The sequence below is a fragment of the Telopea speciosissima genome, chromosome 5, assembly GCF_018873765.1.
Source record: "Telopea speciosissima isolate NSW1024214 ecotype Mountain lineage chromosome 5, Tspe_v1, whole genome shotgun sequence".
NCBI classification, from domain to species: domain Eukaryota; kingdom Viridiplantae; phylum Streptophyta; class Magnoliopsida; order Proteales; family Proteaceae; genus Telopea; species Telopea speciosissima.
This window is the reverse complement of record NC_057920.1, coordinates 33,601,968-33,619,240: the sequence shown is the minus strand read 5'-3', so window position 1 is coordinate 33,619,240 and position 17,273 is coordinate 33,601,968.

The window sequence follows — 17,273 nt, the reverse complement described above, 5'->3', positions numbered from 1 at the left end:
TAGACGTGTGAATGCGATGTTGAGGGTTGTGTCCTGCAAATCGATACCTATTTCGACATATGTTCATTTTTTGTTTAAACCAAACCTGGTGGGTCGTTTGGGGTTATTTGGGGGCATTTCTGTACTTTTTTGGTTTGGGATTTTCTAAAAAGTGCCCTTATCTCAAATTAGACGTGTGGATACGATGTTGAGGGTCGTGACTTTCGAATCGATAACTATTTCGACATATGTTCATTTTCGATTTAAACCAGACCAGGTGGGTCGTCTGGGGTAATTTAAGGGCATTTTTGTACTTTTTTGGGTTAGGTATTTTCTAAAAAGTGTCATTATCTCTTATTAGACGTGTGGATACGATTTTGAGGGTCGTGACCTTTGAATCGATATCTATTTCGACATGTATTCATTTTCGATTTAAACCAGACTAGGTGGGTCGTTTGGGGTTATTTGGGGGCATTTATGTACTTTTTTGGGTTTGGAGGTTTCTTAAAAGTGTCTTTATCTCTTATTAGACGTGTGGATTCGATGTTGAGGGTCGTGACCTTCGAATCAATTTCTATTTCGACATATGTTGAATTTCAATTTAAACCAGACTGGGTGGGTCGTATGGGGTTATTTGGGGTATTTCTGTACTTTTTTGGGTTTGGTATTTTCTAAAAAGTGTCCTTAACTCTCATTAGACATGTGGATGCGATGTTGAGGGTCGTGACCTTCGAATCAATACCTATTTTGTCATATGTTCATTTTTGGATTAAACCTGACTGGGTGGGTCGTTTGGGGTTAATTGGGGGCATTTATGTATTTTTTGGGTTTCGGATTTTCTAAAAAGTGTCCTTATCTCTTATTAGACGTGTGGATGCGATGTTGTTGGTTGTGACCTGCGAATAGATACCTATTTTGACATATGTTTATTTTTGATTTAAACCAGACAAGGTGGGTCATTTGGGGTTATTTGGGGGCATTTCTGTTGGTGTGGGATTTTCTAAAAAGTGTCCTTATCTCTAATTAGACGTGTGGATGCGATGTTGAGGGTCGTGACCTTCATATCGATACCAATTTCGACATATGTTCATTTTTTGTTTAAATCGGACCGGGTGGGTCATTTGGGGTAATTTGGAGGCATTTCTGTACTTTTTTGGGTATGGTATTTTCTAAAAAGTGTCCTTATCTTTTATTAGACGTGTGGATGCGATGTTCATTTTCGGTTTAAACCAGACCAGGTGGGTCTTTTGGGGTTATAAGGGGCATTTTTGTACTTTTTTGGGTTTAGGAATCTCTAAAAAGTGTCCTTATCTCTTATTAGACGTGTGGATGCGAAGTTGAGGGTCGTGACCTTCGAATCGATACCTATTTCGACATATGTTCATTTTTTATTTAAACCAAACCAGGTAGGTCGTTTGGGGTTATTTGGGGGCATTTCTATATTTTTTTGGGCTTTGGATTTTGTATAAAGTGTCCTTATCGCTTATTAGACGTGTGGATACGATGTTGAGGGTCCTGACCTTCGAATCGATACCTATTTTGGCATATGTTCATTTTCGGTTCAAACCAAACCGGGTGGGTCGTTTGGGGCTATTTGGGGGCATTTCTGTACTTTTTTGGGTTTGGAATTCTTTTAAAAGTGTCCTTATTAGTTATTAGACGTGTGGATGCGATGCTGAGGGTCGTGACCTTCGAATCGATACCTACTTCGGCATATGTTCATTTTCGGATTACACCAGATTGGGTGGGTCGTTTGGGGTTATTTGGGGGCATTTCTATACTTTATTGGGTTTAGGATTTTCTAAAAACCATCCTTATCTTTTATTAGACGTGTGGATGCTATGTTGAGGGTTGTGACCTGCGAATCAATACCTATTTGGACATATGTTCATTTTCGTTTTCAACTAGACCAGGTGGGTCGTTTGGTGTTATTTGGGGGCATTTTTGTACTTCTTTGGGTTTGGGATTTTCTAAAAAGTGTCATTATCTCTAATTAGACGTGTGGATGCGTTGAGGGTCGTGACCTTCGGATCGATACCTATTTCGGCATAAGTTCATTTTCGGTCTAAACAAGACTAGGTGGTTCATTTGGAGTTATTTGGGGGCAATTTTGTACATTTTTTGGCTTGGGATTTCCTAAAAAGTGTCCTTATCTCTTACTAGACATGTGGATGCGATGTTGAGGGTCGTTACATTCGAATCGATACCTATTTTGACATATGTTAATTTTTGGTTTAAACCAGACCGGGTGGGACTTTTGGGGTTATTTGGGGGCATTTCTGTACTTTTTTACGCTTGGGATTTTCTATAAAGTGTCGTTATCTCTTATTAGACGAGTGGATGCAATGTTGAGGGTCGTGACCTTCGAATCGATACCTATTTAGGCATATGTTCATTTTCTGTTTAAAACAGACTGGGTGAGTCGTTTGGGGCATTTCTATACTTTTTTGGGTTTGGTATTTTCTATAAATAGTCATTTTGTCTTATTAGAAGTGTGGATGCAATGTTGAGGGTCGTGACTTTCGAATCGATATCTATTTTGGCATATATTCATTTTCGATTTAAACCAGAACAGGTGGGTCGTTTGGGGTTAATTGGGGGCATTTCTATACTTTTTTGGTTTGGGATCTTTTAAAAAGTGTCCTTATCTCTAATTAGACGTGTGGATGCGATGTTGAGCGTCGCGACTTTCGAATCGATACCTATTTTGACATATGTTCATTTTTTATTTAAACCAAACCAGGTAGGACGTTTGGGGTTATTTGGGAGCATTTCTATACTTTTTTGGGCTTTGGATTTTGTATAAAGTGTCCTTATCGCTTATTAGACGTGTGGATACGATGTTGAGGGTCGTGACCTTCGAGTCGATACCTATTTTGGTATATGTTCATTTTTTATTCAAACCAAACCGGGTGGGTCGTTTGGGGTTATTTGGGGGCATTTCTATACTTTTTTTGGTTTGGAATTCTTTAAAAAGTGTCCTTATCTCTAATTAGACGTGTGGATGCGATGTTGAGCGTCGCGACTTTCGAATCGATACCTATTTTGACATATGTTCATTTTTTATTTAAACCAAACCGGTAGGACGTTTGGGGTTATTTGGGAGCATTTCTATACTTTTTGGGCTTTGGATTTTGTATAAAGTGTCCTTATCGCTTATTAGACGTGTGGATGCGATGCGAGGGTCGTGACCTTCGAATCGATACCTACTTCGGCATATGTTCATTTTCGGATTACACCAGACTGGGTGGGTCGTTTGGGGGTTATTTGGGGGCATTTCTATACTTTATTGGGTTTAGGATTTTCTAAAAACTGTCCTTATCTCTTATTAGACGTGTGGATGCTATGTTGAGGGTTGTGACCTGTGAATCAATACCTATTTCAACATATGTTCATTTTCGGTTTCAACCAGACCAGATGGGTCGTTTGGGGTTATTTTGAGGCATTTTTGTACTTTTTTGGGTTTGGGATTTTCTAAAAAGTGTCCTTATCTCTAATTAGACGTGTGGATGCGTTGAGGGTCGTGACCTTCGGATCGATACCTATTTCAGCATAAGTTCATTTTCGGTCTAAACCATACTAGGCGGTTCATTTGGAATTATTTGGGGGCAATTTTGTACATTTTTTGCCTTGGGATTTTCTAAAAAGTGTCCTTATCTCTTATTAGTCGTGTGGATGCGAAGTTGAAGGTCGTGACCTTCGAATCGAAACCTATTTCGACATATGTTCATTTTTTATTTAAACCGAACCAGGTAGGTCGTTTGGGGTTATTTGGGGGCATTTCTATACTTTTTTGGGCTTTGGATTTTGTATAAAGTGTCCTTATCGCTTATTAGACGTGTGGATACGATGTTGAGGGTCGTGACCTTCGAATCGATACCTATTTTGGCATATGTTCATTTTTTGTTCAAACCGAACCGGGTGGGTCGTTTGGGGTTATTTGGGGGCATTTTTGTACTTTTTTGGGTTTGGAATTCTTTAAAAGTGTCCTTATTAGTTATTAGACGTGTGGATGCGATGCTGAGGGTCGTGACCTTCGAATCGATACCTACTTCGACATATGTTCATTTTCGGATTACACCAGACTGGGTGGGTTGTTTGGGGTTATTTGGGGGCATTTCTATACTTTATTGGGTTTAGGATTTTCTAAAAACAGTCCTTATCTCTTATTAGACGTGTGGATGCTATGTTGAGGGTTGTGACCTGCAAATCAATACCTATTTGGACATATGTTCATTTTCGGTTTCAACCAGACCAGGTGGGTCGTTTGGGGTTATTTGGGGGCATTTTTGTACTTTTTTGGGTTTGGGATTTTCTAAAAAGTGTCCTTATCTTTAATTAGACGTGTGGATCCATTGAGGGTCGTGACCTTCGGGTCGATACCTATTTCGGCATAAGTTCATTTTCGGTCCAAACCAGACTAGGCAGTTCATTTGGCGTTATTTGGGGGCAATTTTGTACATTTTTTGGCTTAGGATTTCCTAAAAAGTGTCCTTATCTCTTACTAGACATGTGGATGCGATGTTGAGGGTCGTGACATTCGAATCGATACCTATTTCGACATATGTTAATTTTTGGTTTAAACCAGATCGGGTGGGTCTTTTGGGGTTATTTGAGATCATTTCTGTACTTTTTTGCGCTTAGGATTTTCTACAAAGTGTCGTTATCTCTTATTAGACGAGTGGATATGATGTTGAGGGTCGTGACCTTCGAATCGATACCTATTTAGGCATATGTTCATTTTCTGTTTAAACCAGACTGGGTGAGTCGTTTGGGGTAATTTGGGGGCATTTCTATACTTTTTTTGGGTTTGGTATTTTCTAAAAATAGTCCTTTTCTCTTATTAGAAGTGTGGATGCAATGTTGAGGGTCGTGACTTTCGAATCGATATCTATTTCGGCATATATTCATTTTCGATTTAAACCAGACCAGGTGGGTCGTTTGGGGTTAATTGGGGGCATTTCCATACTTTTTTGGTTTGGGATCTTTTAAAAAGTGTCCTTATCTCTAATTAGACGTGTGGATGCGATGTTGAGCGTCGTGACTTTCGAATCGATACCTATTTCGACATATGTTCATTTTTTATGTAAACCAGATCGGGTGGGTCGTCTGGGGTAATTTGGGGGCATTTTTGTACTTTTTTGGGTTTGGTATTTTCTAAAACGTGTCCTTATCTCTTATTAGAATTGTGTTTGTGGGTCGTGACCTTCGAATCAATACCTATTTTGGCATAAGTTCATTTTTCGTTTAAATCAGACAGGGTTGATCATTTTGGGTTATTTGGGGGCATTTCTGTACTTTTCTTGGCTTGGGATTTTCTAAAAAGTATCCTTATCTCTCATTAGACGTGTGGATGCGATGTTGAGGATCGTGATCTTTGAATCGATACCTATTTTGACATACGTTCATTTTTTATTTAAACCAAACCAGGTAGGTCGTTTGGGGTTATTTGGGGGCATTTCTATACTTTTTTGGGCTTTGGATTTTGTATAAAGTGTCCTTATTGCTTATAAGACGTGTGGATACGATGTTGAGGGTCGTGACCTTCGAATCGATACCTATTTTGACATATGTTCATTTTTTATTTAAACCAGACCGGGTGGGTCGTCTGGGGTAATTTGGGGACATTTTTGTACTTTTTTGGGTTTGGTATGTTCTAAAAAGTGTCCTTATCTCTTATTAGAATTGTGGATACGATTTTGTGGGTCGTGACCTTCGAATCGATACCTATTTCAGCATAAGTTCATTTTCGGTTTAAATCAGACAGGGTTGATCATTTTGGGTTATTTGGGGGCCTTTCTATACTTTTCTTGGCTTGGGATTTTCTAAAAAGTGTCCTTATCTATTATTAGACGTGTGGATGCGAAGTTGAGGGTCGTGACCTTCGAATCGATACCTATTTCAACATATGCTCATTTTTTATTTAAACCAAACCAGGTCGGTCGTTTGGGGTTATTTGGGGGCATTTCTATACTTTTTTGGGCTTTGGATTTTGTATAAAGTGTCCTTATCGCTTATTAGACGTGTGGATACGATGTTGAGGGTCGTGACCTTCGAATCGATACCTATTTCGGCATATGTTCATTTTCGGTTCAAACCAAATCGGGTGGGTCGTTTGGGGTTATTTGGGGGCATTTCTATACTTTTTTGGGTTTGGAATTCTTTAAAAAGTGTCCTTATCAGTTATTAGACGTGTGGATGCGATGCTGAGGGTCGTGACCTTCGAATAGATACCTACTTCGGCATATGTTCATTTTCGGATTACACCAAACCGGGTGGGTCGTTTGGGGTTATTTGGGGGCATTTTTGTACTTTATTGGGTTTAGGATTTTCTAATAATTGTCCTTATCTCTTATTAGACGTGTGGAAGCTATGTTGAGGGTTGTGACCTGCGAATCAATACCTATTTCGACATATGTTAATTTTCGGTTTCAACCAGATCGGGTGGATCGTTTGGGGTTATTTGGGGGCATTTTTGTACTTTTTTGGGTTTGATATTTTCTAAAAAGTGTCATTATCTCTTATTAGACAAGTGGATGCGATGTTGAGGGTCGTGACCTTCGAATCGATACCTATTTAGGCATATGTTCATTTTCTATTTAAACCAGACTGGGTGGGTCGTTTGGGGTAATTTGGGGGCATTTCTATACTTTTTTGGGTTTGGTATTTTCCAAAAATAGTCCTTTTGTCTTATTAGAAGTGTGGATGCAATGTTGAGGGTCATGACTTTCGAATCGATATCTATTTCGGCATATATTCATTTTCGATTTAAACCAGACCAGGTGGGTCGTTTGGGGTTAATTGGGGGCATTTCTGTACTTTTTTGGTTTGGGATCTTTTAAAAAGTGTCCTTATCTCTAATTAGTCGTGTGGATGCGATGTTGAGCGTCGTGACTTTCGAATCGATACCTATTTCGACATATGTTCATTTCTTATTTAAACCAGACCGGGTGGGTCGTCTGGGGTAATTTGGGGCCATTTTTGTACTTTTTTGGGTTTGGTGTTTTCTAAAAATTGTCCTTATCTCTTACTAGAATTGTGGATTCGATTTTATGGGTCGTGACCTTCGAATCGATACCTATTTTGGCATAAGTTTATTTTTGGTTTAAATCAGACAGGGTTGATCATTTTGGGTTATTTGGGGGCATTTTTGTACTTTTCTTGGCATGGGATTTTCTTAAAAGTGTCCTTATCTCTCATTAGACGTGTGGATGCAATGTTGTGGATCGTGACCTTCGAATCGATACCTATTTTGGCATATGTTCATTTTCGATTTAAACAAGATCGGGTGGGTCGTTTGGTGTAATTTGGGGGCATTTCTGTAGTTTTTTGGGTTTGGTATTTTCTACAAAGTGTCATTTTCTCTTATTAGAAGTGTGGATGCAATGTTGAGGGTCGTGACTTTCGAATCGATATCTATTTCGGCGTATATTCATTTTCGGTTTAAACCAGACTGGGTGGGTCGTTTGGGATTAATTGGGGGCATTTCTATACTTTTTTGGGTTTTGGATTTTCTAAAAAGTGTCTTTATCTCTTATTAGACATGTGGATGCGATGTTAAGGGTTGTGACCTTCGAATCGATACCTATTTCGACATATGTTCATTTTTTATTTAAGCAAGACTGAGTGGGTCGTTTATGGTTATTTGGGGGCATTTCTTTACTTTTTTGGGTTTTGCAATTTCTAAAAAATGTCCTTATCTCTTGTTGGATGTGTGGATGTGATGTTGAGGATCATGACACGTTCGAATCGATACCTTTTTCGGCATATGTTAATTTTTGGATTAAACCTGATCGGGTGGGTCGTTCTGGGTTATTTGGAGGCATTTCTGTACTTTTTTGGGTTGGGAATTTTCTAAAAAGTGTCATTATCTCTTATTAGACGTGTGGATACGATGTTGATGGTCATGACCTCCGAATCGATATCTATTTCGACATATGTTCAATTTCAGTTTAAACTAGACCGAATGGGTTGTTTGGTGTTATTTGGGGGCTTTTCTGTACTATTTTGGGTTTGGTATTTTATAAAAGGTGTCCTTATCTCTTAATAGCCATGTGGATGCGATGTTGAGGGTTGTGACCTCCGAATCGATACTTATTTTGGCATATGTTCATTTTCGATTTAAACTAGACCGGGTGGGTCGTTTGGGGTTATTTTGGGGCATTTCTGTGCTTTTTTGTGTTTGATATTTTTTAAAAAGTGTCCTTATCCCTTATTAGACATGTGGATGCGATATTGAGGGTCGTGACCTTCGAATCGATACCTATTTTGATATATGTTCATTTTCGATTTAAACCAGATCGGGTGGATCGTTTGGGGTTATTTTGGGGCATTTCTGTACTATTTTTGGGTTTGGTATTTTCTGAAAAGTGTCCTTAACTCTCATTAGTTGTGTGGATGCGATATTGAGGGCCGTGACCCTTGAATCGATACCTATTTTGGTATTTGTTCATTTTCACTTCAAACAAGACCGGATGGGTCGTTTGGGGTTAATTCGGGGCATTTCTGTACTTTTTTGGGTTTCAGATTTTCTAAAAGGTGTCCTTATCTCTTGTTGGACGTGTGGATGCGATGTTGAGGATCATGACACGTTCGAATCGATACCTATTTCGGCATATGTTAATTTTCGGATTAAACCTGACTGGGTGGGTCGTTCTATGCTATTTTGGGGCATTTCTGTACTTTTCTGGGTTTAGGATTTTCTAAAAAGTCTCCATATCTCTTATTAGATGTGTGGATGCAATTTCTAGGGTCGCGACGAATCGATACCTATTTCGGCATATGTTCATTTTCGGTTAAAATCAGATCGGGTGAGTCATTTTGGGTTATTTGGGGGCATTTTTGTACTTTTCTGGGCTTGGTATTTTCTAAAAAGTTTCTTTATCTCTTATTAGACGTGTGGGTGCGATGTTGAGGGTCGTGACCTTCGAATCGATACCTATTTTGACATATATTCATCTTCAATTTAAACCAGACCAGGTAGGTCGTTTGGGGTTATTTGGGGGCATTTATGTACTTTTCTGGGCTTAGGATTTTCTAAAAAGTGTCCTTATCTCTTATTAGACGTGTGGATCAAATGTTGAGGGTCGTGACCTTCGAATCGATACCTATTTCGATATATGTTCATTTTCATTTTATACCAGACCGGGTGGGTCGTCTGGGTAATTTGTGGGCATTTCTGTACTTTTTTGGGTTTGGTATTTCCTAAAAAGTGTCCTTATCTCTTATTAGACGTGTGGACGCGATTTTGAGGGTCGTGACCTTCGAATCGATACCTATTTCGGCATATGTTCATTTTCGATTTAAATAAGACTGGGTGGGTCATTTTGGGTTATTTGGGGGCATTTCTATACTTTTCTGGGCTTGGGATTTTCTAAAAAGTGTCATTATCTCTTATTAGACGTGTGGATGCGATGTTGAGGGTCGTGACCTTCAAATTGTACCTATTTTGACATATATTCATTTTCGATTTAAACCAGACCAGGTGGGTCGTTTGGGGTTATTTGGGGGCATTTGTGTACTTTTTTGGGTTTGGGTTTTTCTAAGAAGTTTCCTTATCGCTTATTAGACCTGTGGATGCGATGTTGAGGGTCGTGACCTTCGACTCGATACCTATTTTGACATATGTTCATTTTCGATTTAAACCAGACCGGGTGGGTCGTTTGGGGTAAATTGGTGCCATTTCTATACTTTTTTGGGTTTGGTATTTTCTAAAAAGTGTCCTTATCTCTTGTCAGACGTGTGGATGCGATGTTCAGAGTCGTGACCTTCGTATCGATGCCTAATTTGGCATATGTTCATTTTCAATTTAAACCAGACCAGGTGTGTCGGTTGTGGTTATTTGGAGGCATTTCTGAACTTTTTTGGGTTTGGGATTCTCTAAAAAATGTCCTTATCCTTTATTAGATGTGTGGATGCAATGTTGAGGGTCGTGACCTTCGAATCGATACCTATTTTGACATATGTTCTTTTTCGATTTAAACCAGACCGGGTGGGTCATTTGGGGTTATTCGGGGGCATTTTTGTACTTTTTTGGGTTTGATATTTTCTAAAAAGTATCCTTATCACTTATTAGACATGTGGATTCGATGTTGAGGGTTGTGACCTTCGAATCGATACCTATTTTGGCATATGTTCATTTTCGGTTTAAACCAAATCGGGTTGGTTGTTAAGGGTTATTTAGGGGCATTTTTGTACTTTTTTGGGTTTGGGATTCTCTAAAAGGTGTCCTTATCACTTATTAGATGTGTGGATGCGATGTTGTGGGTCGTGACCTTCGAATCAATACCTATTTTGGCATATGTTCATTTTCGGTTTAAACCAGACCGAGTGGGTCGTTTGGGGTTATTTGGAGGCATTTCTATACTTTATTAGGTTTTGGCTTTTCTAACAACTATCCTTATCTCTTATTAGACGTGTGGATGTGATGTTGAGGGTTGTGACCTGTGAATCAATACCTTTTTCGACATATGTTCATTTTCGGTTTAAAGTAGACTAGGTGGGTCGTTTGTGGTTTATTGGGGTCGTTTTTGTACTTTTTTGGGTTTGGGATTTTCTAAATATTATCCTTATCTTTAATTAGACGTGTAGATGCGATGTTGAGGGTCGTGACCTTTGGATCAATACCTATTTCGGCATATGTTCATTTTTTATCTAAACCTAACCAGGTGGTTCGTTTGGGGTTATTTGGGGGCATTTTTGTACTTTTTTGGGCTGGGGATTTCTTAAAAAGTGTCCTTATCTATTATTAGATGTGTGGATGCGATGTTGAGGATTGTGACCTGCGAATCGATACCTATTTCGACATATGTTCATTTTCGGCTTAAACTAGACATGGTTGGTCGTTTGGGGTTATTTGGGGGCATTTCTGTACTTTTTTGGGTTGGAATTTTGTAAAAAGTGTCCTTATCTCTAATTAGACATGTGGATGCAATGTTGAGGGTCGTGACCTTCGAATCGATACCTATTTCGGCATATGTTCATTTTCGATTTAAACCAGTCCGGGGGGGTCGTTTGGGATAATTTGGGGCATTTCTGTACTTTCTTGGGTTTAGTATTTTCTAAAAAGTGTCCTTTTCTCCTATTAGAAGTGTGGATGCAATGTTGAGGGTCGTGACTTTCGAATCAATATCTATTTCGGCAAATATTCATTTTCGGTTTAAACCAGATTGGGTGGGTCGTTTGGGGTTAATTGGGGGCATTTCTATACTTTTTTGGGTTTTGGATTTTCTAAAAAGTGTACTTATCTCTTATTAGACGTGTGGATGTGATGTTGAGGGTTGTGACCTATGAATCGATATCTATTTTGACATATGTTCATTTTCGGTTTAAACCAAATAAGGTGGGTCATTTGGGGTAATTTGGGGGCATTTCTGTACTTTTTTGGTTTGGGATTTTTTAAAAAGTATCCTTATCTCTAATTAGACGTATGGATACTATGTTGAGGGTCTTGACCTTCGAATCGATACCTATTTAGACATATGTTCATTTTTGGTTTAAACCAGACCGGGTGGGTCGTCTAGGATAATTTGGGGGCATTTCTGTACTTTTTTAGGTTTAGTATTTTCTAAACACTATCCTTATCTCTTATTAGACGTGTGGATGCAATTTTGAGGGTCGTGACCTTCGAATCGATACCTATTTTGTCATATGTTCATTTTTGGTTTAACTCAGGCCGGGTGGGTCATTTTCGGTTATTTGGGGGCATTTCTGTACTTTTCTGGGCTTTGGATTTTCTAAAAATGTCCTTATCTCTTATTACATGTGTGGATACGATGTTGAGGGTCGTGACCTTCGAATCAATACCTATTTCGACATATATTCATTTTTGATTTAAACCAAACTAGGGGGGTCGTTTCGGGTTATTTGGGGGCGTTTGTGTACTTTTTTGGGTTTGGACTTTTCTAAAAAATGTCCTTATCTCCTATTAGATGTGTGGATGCGATGTTGAGGGTCGTGACCCTCGAATCGATACCTATTTTGATATATGTTCATTTTCGATTTGAACTAGATCAGGTAGGTCGTTTGGGGTTATTTTGGGGAATTTCTTTACGATTTTGGGTTTGGTATTTTCTAAAAATTGTCTGTATCTCTCATTAGACGTGTGGATACGATGTTGAGGGTCGTGACCTTCGAATCGATACCTATTTCGTCATATGTTCATTTTCGATTTAAACAAGGCTAGGTGGGTCGTTTGTTGTTATTTGGGGGCATTTCTGTACTTTTTTTGGTTTTGTATTTTCTAAAAAGCGTCCTTATCTCTTGTTGGATGTGTGGATGTGATGTTGAGGATCATGACACGTTCGAATTGATACCTATTTCGACATATGTTAATTTTCAGATTAAACCTGATCGGGTGGTTCGTTCTGGGTAATTTGGGGCCATTTCTGTACTTTTATGGGTTTGGGATTTCCTAAAAAGTGTCCTTATCTCTTATTAGACGTGTGGATAAGATTTTTATGGTCGTGACCTCCGAATCGATACCTATTTCGACATATGTTCATTTTTGATTTAAATAAGACTGGATGGGTTATTTGGGGTTATTTGGGGGCATTTATGTACTTTTTTGGGTTTTATATTTTGTAAAAAGTGTCCTTATCTCTTAATAGCCGTGTGGATGCGATGTTGAGGGTCGTGACCTCCGAATCGATACCTACTTTGGTATATGTTCATTTTTCGATTTCAACCAGACCGGATGGGTAGTTTGGGGTTATTTGGGGGAATTTCTATACTTTTTTGGTTTAGTATTTTTTAAAAAGTGTCTGTTCTCTTATTAGACGTGTGGATGTGATGTTGTGGGTCATGACCTTCGAATCGATACCTATTTCCGCATATGTTCATTTTCAGTTTAAACCAAATTGGGTGGGTTGTTTAGGGTTATTTGGGGGCATTTCTGTACTTTTTTTATTTTGGGGTTCTCTAAAAGGTGTCATTATCACTTATTAGACGTGTGGATGCGATGTTGTGGGTCGTGACCTTCGAATCGATACCTATATTGGCATATGTTCATTTTTGGTTTAAACCAGACCGGGTGGGTCGTTTCGGGTTTTTTGGGGGCATTTCTATACTTTATTGGGTTTTGGATTTTCTAAAAACTGTCCTTATCTCTTATTAGACATGTGGATGCGATGTTGAGGGTTGTGACTTGCGAATGAATACATGTTTCGACATATGTTCATTTTTCGTTTAAGCCAGACCAGGTGGGTCGTTTGTGGTTTATTGGCTGCATTTTTGTACTTTTTTGGGTTTGGGATTTTCTAAAAAGTATCCTTATCTCTAATTAGACGTGTGGATGCGATGTTGAGGGTCATGACCTTCGGATCGATACCTACTTCGGCATATGTTTATTTTCGATCTATACCAGACCGGGTGGTTCGTTTTGGGTTATTTGGGGGCATTTCTGTACTTTTTTGGGCTTGGGATTTCTTAAAATGTGTCCTTATCTCTTATTAGATTTGTGGATGCGATGTTGAGGGTCGTGACATTCGAATCGATACCTATTTTGACATATGTTCATTTTTGGTTTAACGCAGACCGGGTTGGTCATTTGGGGTTATTTAGGGGCATTTCTAAACTTTTTTGCACTTGGGATTTTCTATAAAGTGTTGTTATCTCTTATTAGACGAGTGGATGCGATGTTGAGGGTCATGACCTTCGAATCGATACCTATTTTGGCATATGTTCATTTTCGATTTAAACCAGACTGGGTGGGTCGTTTGGGTTAATTTGGGGGCATTTCTATACTTTTTTGGGTTTAGTATTTTCTAAAAGTGTCTTTATCTCTTATTAGACGTGTGGATGCGATTTTGAGGGTCGTGCCCTTCGAATCGATACCTATTTTGGCATATGTTCATTTTCGGTTTAAATCGGATCGGGTGGCTCATTTTGGGTTATTTGGGGGCATTTTTATACTTTTTTGGGCTTGGGATTTTCTAAAAAGTGTCCTTATCTCTTATTAGACGTGTGGATGCGATGTTGAGGGTCGTGACCTTCGAATCGATACCTATTTCGACATATGTTATTTTTCGGTTTAAACCAGATCGGGTGGGTCGTTTGGGGTTATTATGGGGTATTTCAATACTATTTTGGGTTTGGTATTTTCTAAAAAGTGTCTGTACCTCTCATTAGACGTGTGGATGCAATGTTGAGGGTCGTGACCTTCGAATCGATACCTATTTCGGCATATGTTCATTTTTGATTTAAACAAGACCGAGTGGGTCGTTTGTGGTTATTTAGGGGCATTTCTATACTTTTTTGGCTTTTGCATTTTCTAAAAAGCGTCCTTTTCTCTTGTTGGATGTGTGGATGCGATGTTGAGGGTCATGGCACATTCGAATCGATACCTATTTCGGCAGATGTTAATTTTTGGATTAAACCTGACCAGGTGGGTCATTCTGGGTTATTTGGGGGCATTTTTGTACTTTTTTGGGTTCGGGATTTTCAAAAAAGTGTCCTTATCTCTTATTAGACGTGTGGATGCGATGTTGATGGTCGTGACCTCCGAATCGAAACCTATTTCGACATATGTTCAATTTCGATTTAAATAAGACTGGATGGGTTGTTTGGGGTTATATGGGGGCATTTCTGTACTCTTTTGGGTTTGGTATTTGTAAAAAGTGTCCTTATCTCTTAATAGCCGTGTAGATGCGATGTTGAGGGTCGTGACCTCCGAATCGATACTTATTTCGGCATATATTCATTTTCGATTTAAACCAGGCCGGGTGGGTCGTTTGGGGTTATTTTGGGGCATTTCTGTACTTTTTTGTGTTTGATATTTTTTAAAAAGTGTCATTATCTCTTGTTAGACGTGTGGATGCGATGTTGAGGGTCGTGACCATCGAATCGATGCCTATTTAGACATATATTCATTTTTAGTTTAAATTAGATCGGGTGGGTCATTTGGGGTTATTATGGGGCATTTCTGTACTATTTTGGGTTTGGTATTTTCTAAAAAGTGTCTGTATCTCTCATTAGACGTGTGGATGTGATGTTGAGGGTCGTGACCTTCGAATCGATACCTATTTCCGTATATGTTCATTTTTTGTTTAAACAAGACCGGGTTGGTCGTTTGGGGTTAATTGGGGGCATTTCTGTACTTTTTTGGGTATCAGATTTTCTAAAAAGCGTCCTTATCTCTTGTTGGATGTGTGGATGCGATGTTGAGGATCATGACACGTTCGAATCGATATCTGTTTCTGCATATGTTAATTTTTGGATTAAACTTGACTGGGTGGGTCATTCTATGTTATTTGGGGGCATCTTTGTACTTTTTTAGGTTTTGGATTTTCTAAAAAGTGTCCTTATCTCTTATAAGACCTGTGGATGCGATGTTGATGGTCGTGACCTCCGAATAGATACCTATTTCGACATATGTTCATTTTTGGTTTAAAAGATCGGATGGGTTGTTTGGGGTTATTTGGGGGCATTTCGGTACTTTTTTGGGTTTGGTATTTTATAAAAATTATCCTTATCTCTTAATAGCCATGTGGATACAATGTTGAGGGTTGTGACCTCCGAATCGATACCTATTTCGGCATATATTCATTTTTTATTTAAATCTGACCGGGTGGTCGTTTGAGGTTATTTTGGGGCTTTTCTATACTTTTTTGGGTTTGGTATTTTCTAAAAGTGTACTTATCACCTATTAGATGTGTGGATGCGATGTTGAGGGTCGTGACCTTCGAATAGATACCTATTTCGACATATATTCATTTTCGATTTAAACCAGACCGGATGGGTCGTTTGGGGTTATTTGGGGGTATTTCTGTACTTTTTTGGGTTTGGTATTTTCTAAAAAGTGTCCTTGTCTGTTATTAGATGTGTGGATGCGATGTTGAGGGTCGTGACCTTCGAATCGATGCCTATTTTGGCATATGTTCATAATTCGGTGTAAACCAAATCGGGTGGATTGTTTAGGGTTATTTGGGGACATTTCTGTACTTTTTTGTGTTTGAGATTCTCTAAAAGGTGTCCTTATCACTTGTTAGACGTGCGGATGCGATGTTGTGGATCGTGACCTTCGAATTGATACCTATTTTGGCATATGTTCATTTTCGGTTTATACCAGACCAGGTCGGTCGTTTGGGGTTATTTTGGGGCATTTCTATACTTTATTGGGTTTGGGATTTTCTAAAAACTGTCCCTATCACTTATTAGACATGTGGATGCGATGTTAAGGGTTGTGACCTGCGAATCGATACCAAGTTCAAAATATGTTCATTTTCGGTTTAATCCAGACCAAGTGGGTCATTTGTGGTTTATTGGGGGCATTTTTGTACTTTTTTGGGTTTGGGATTTTCTAAAAGGTATCCTTATCTCTAATTAGACGTGTGGATGCGATGTTGAGGGTCGTGGACTTCGGATTGATACCTATTTTGGCATATGTTCATTTTTGGTCTGAACTAAACCGGGCAGTTCGTTTGGGGTTATTTGGGGGCATTTCTGTACTTGTTTGGGCTTGGGATTTCGTAAAAAGTGTCCCTATCACTTATTAGACTTATGGATGCGATGTTGAGGGTCGTGAGATTCGAATCGGTACCTATTTCAACGTATGTTCATTTTCGGTTTAAACCAGACCGGGTGGGTCGTTTGGGGTTATTTGGTGGCATTTCTGTGCTTTTTTATGGTTGGGATTTTCTATAAAGTGTCGTTATCTCTTATCAGACGAGTGGATGCGATGTTGCGGGTCGTGAGCTTCGAATCAATACCTATTTCGGCATATATTCATTTTCGATTTAAACCAAACCGGGTGGGTCGTTTGGGATAATTTGGGGGTATTTCTATACATATTTGGGTTTGGTATTTTCTAAAAAGTGTCCTTAACTCTCATTAGATGTGTGGATGCGATGTTGAGGGTCGTGACCTTCGAATCAATACCTATTTCAGTATATGTTCATTTTCTGTTTAAACCAGACTGGGTGGGTCGTTTGGGGTAATTTGGGGGCATTTCTATACTTTTTTGGGTTTGGTATTTTCAAAAAATAGTCCTTTTCTCTTATTAGAAGTGTGGATGCAGTGTTGAGGGTCGTGACTTTCGAATCAATTTCTATTTCAGCATATATTCATTTTCAGTTTAAACCAGGCCGGGTATGTTATTTTGGGTTATTTGGGGGCATTTCTAAACTTTTCTGGGCTTGGGATTTTCTAAAAAATGTCCTTCTCTTATTAGACGTCTGGATGCGAGTTTGAGGGTCGTGACCTTTGAATCGATAACTATTACGACATACATTAATTTGCGGTTTAAACTAGACCTGGTAGGTCGTTTGGGGTTATTTGGGGGCATGTGTACTTTTTTT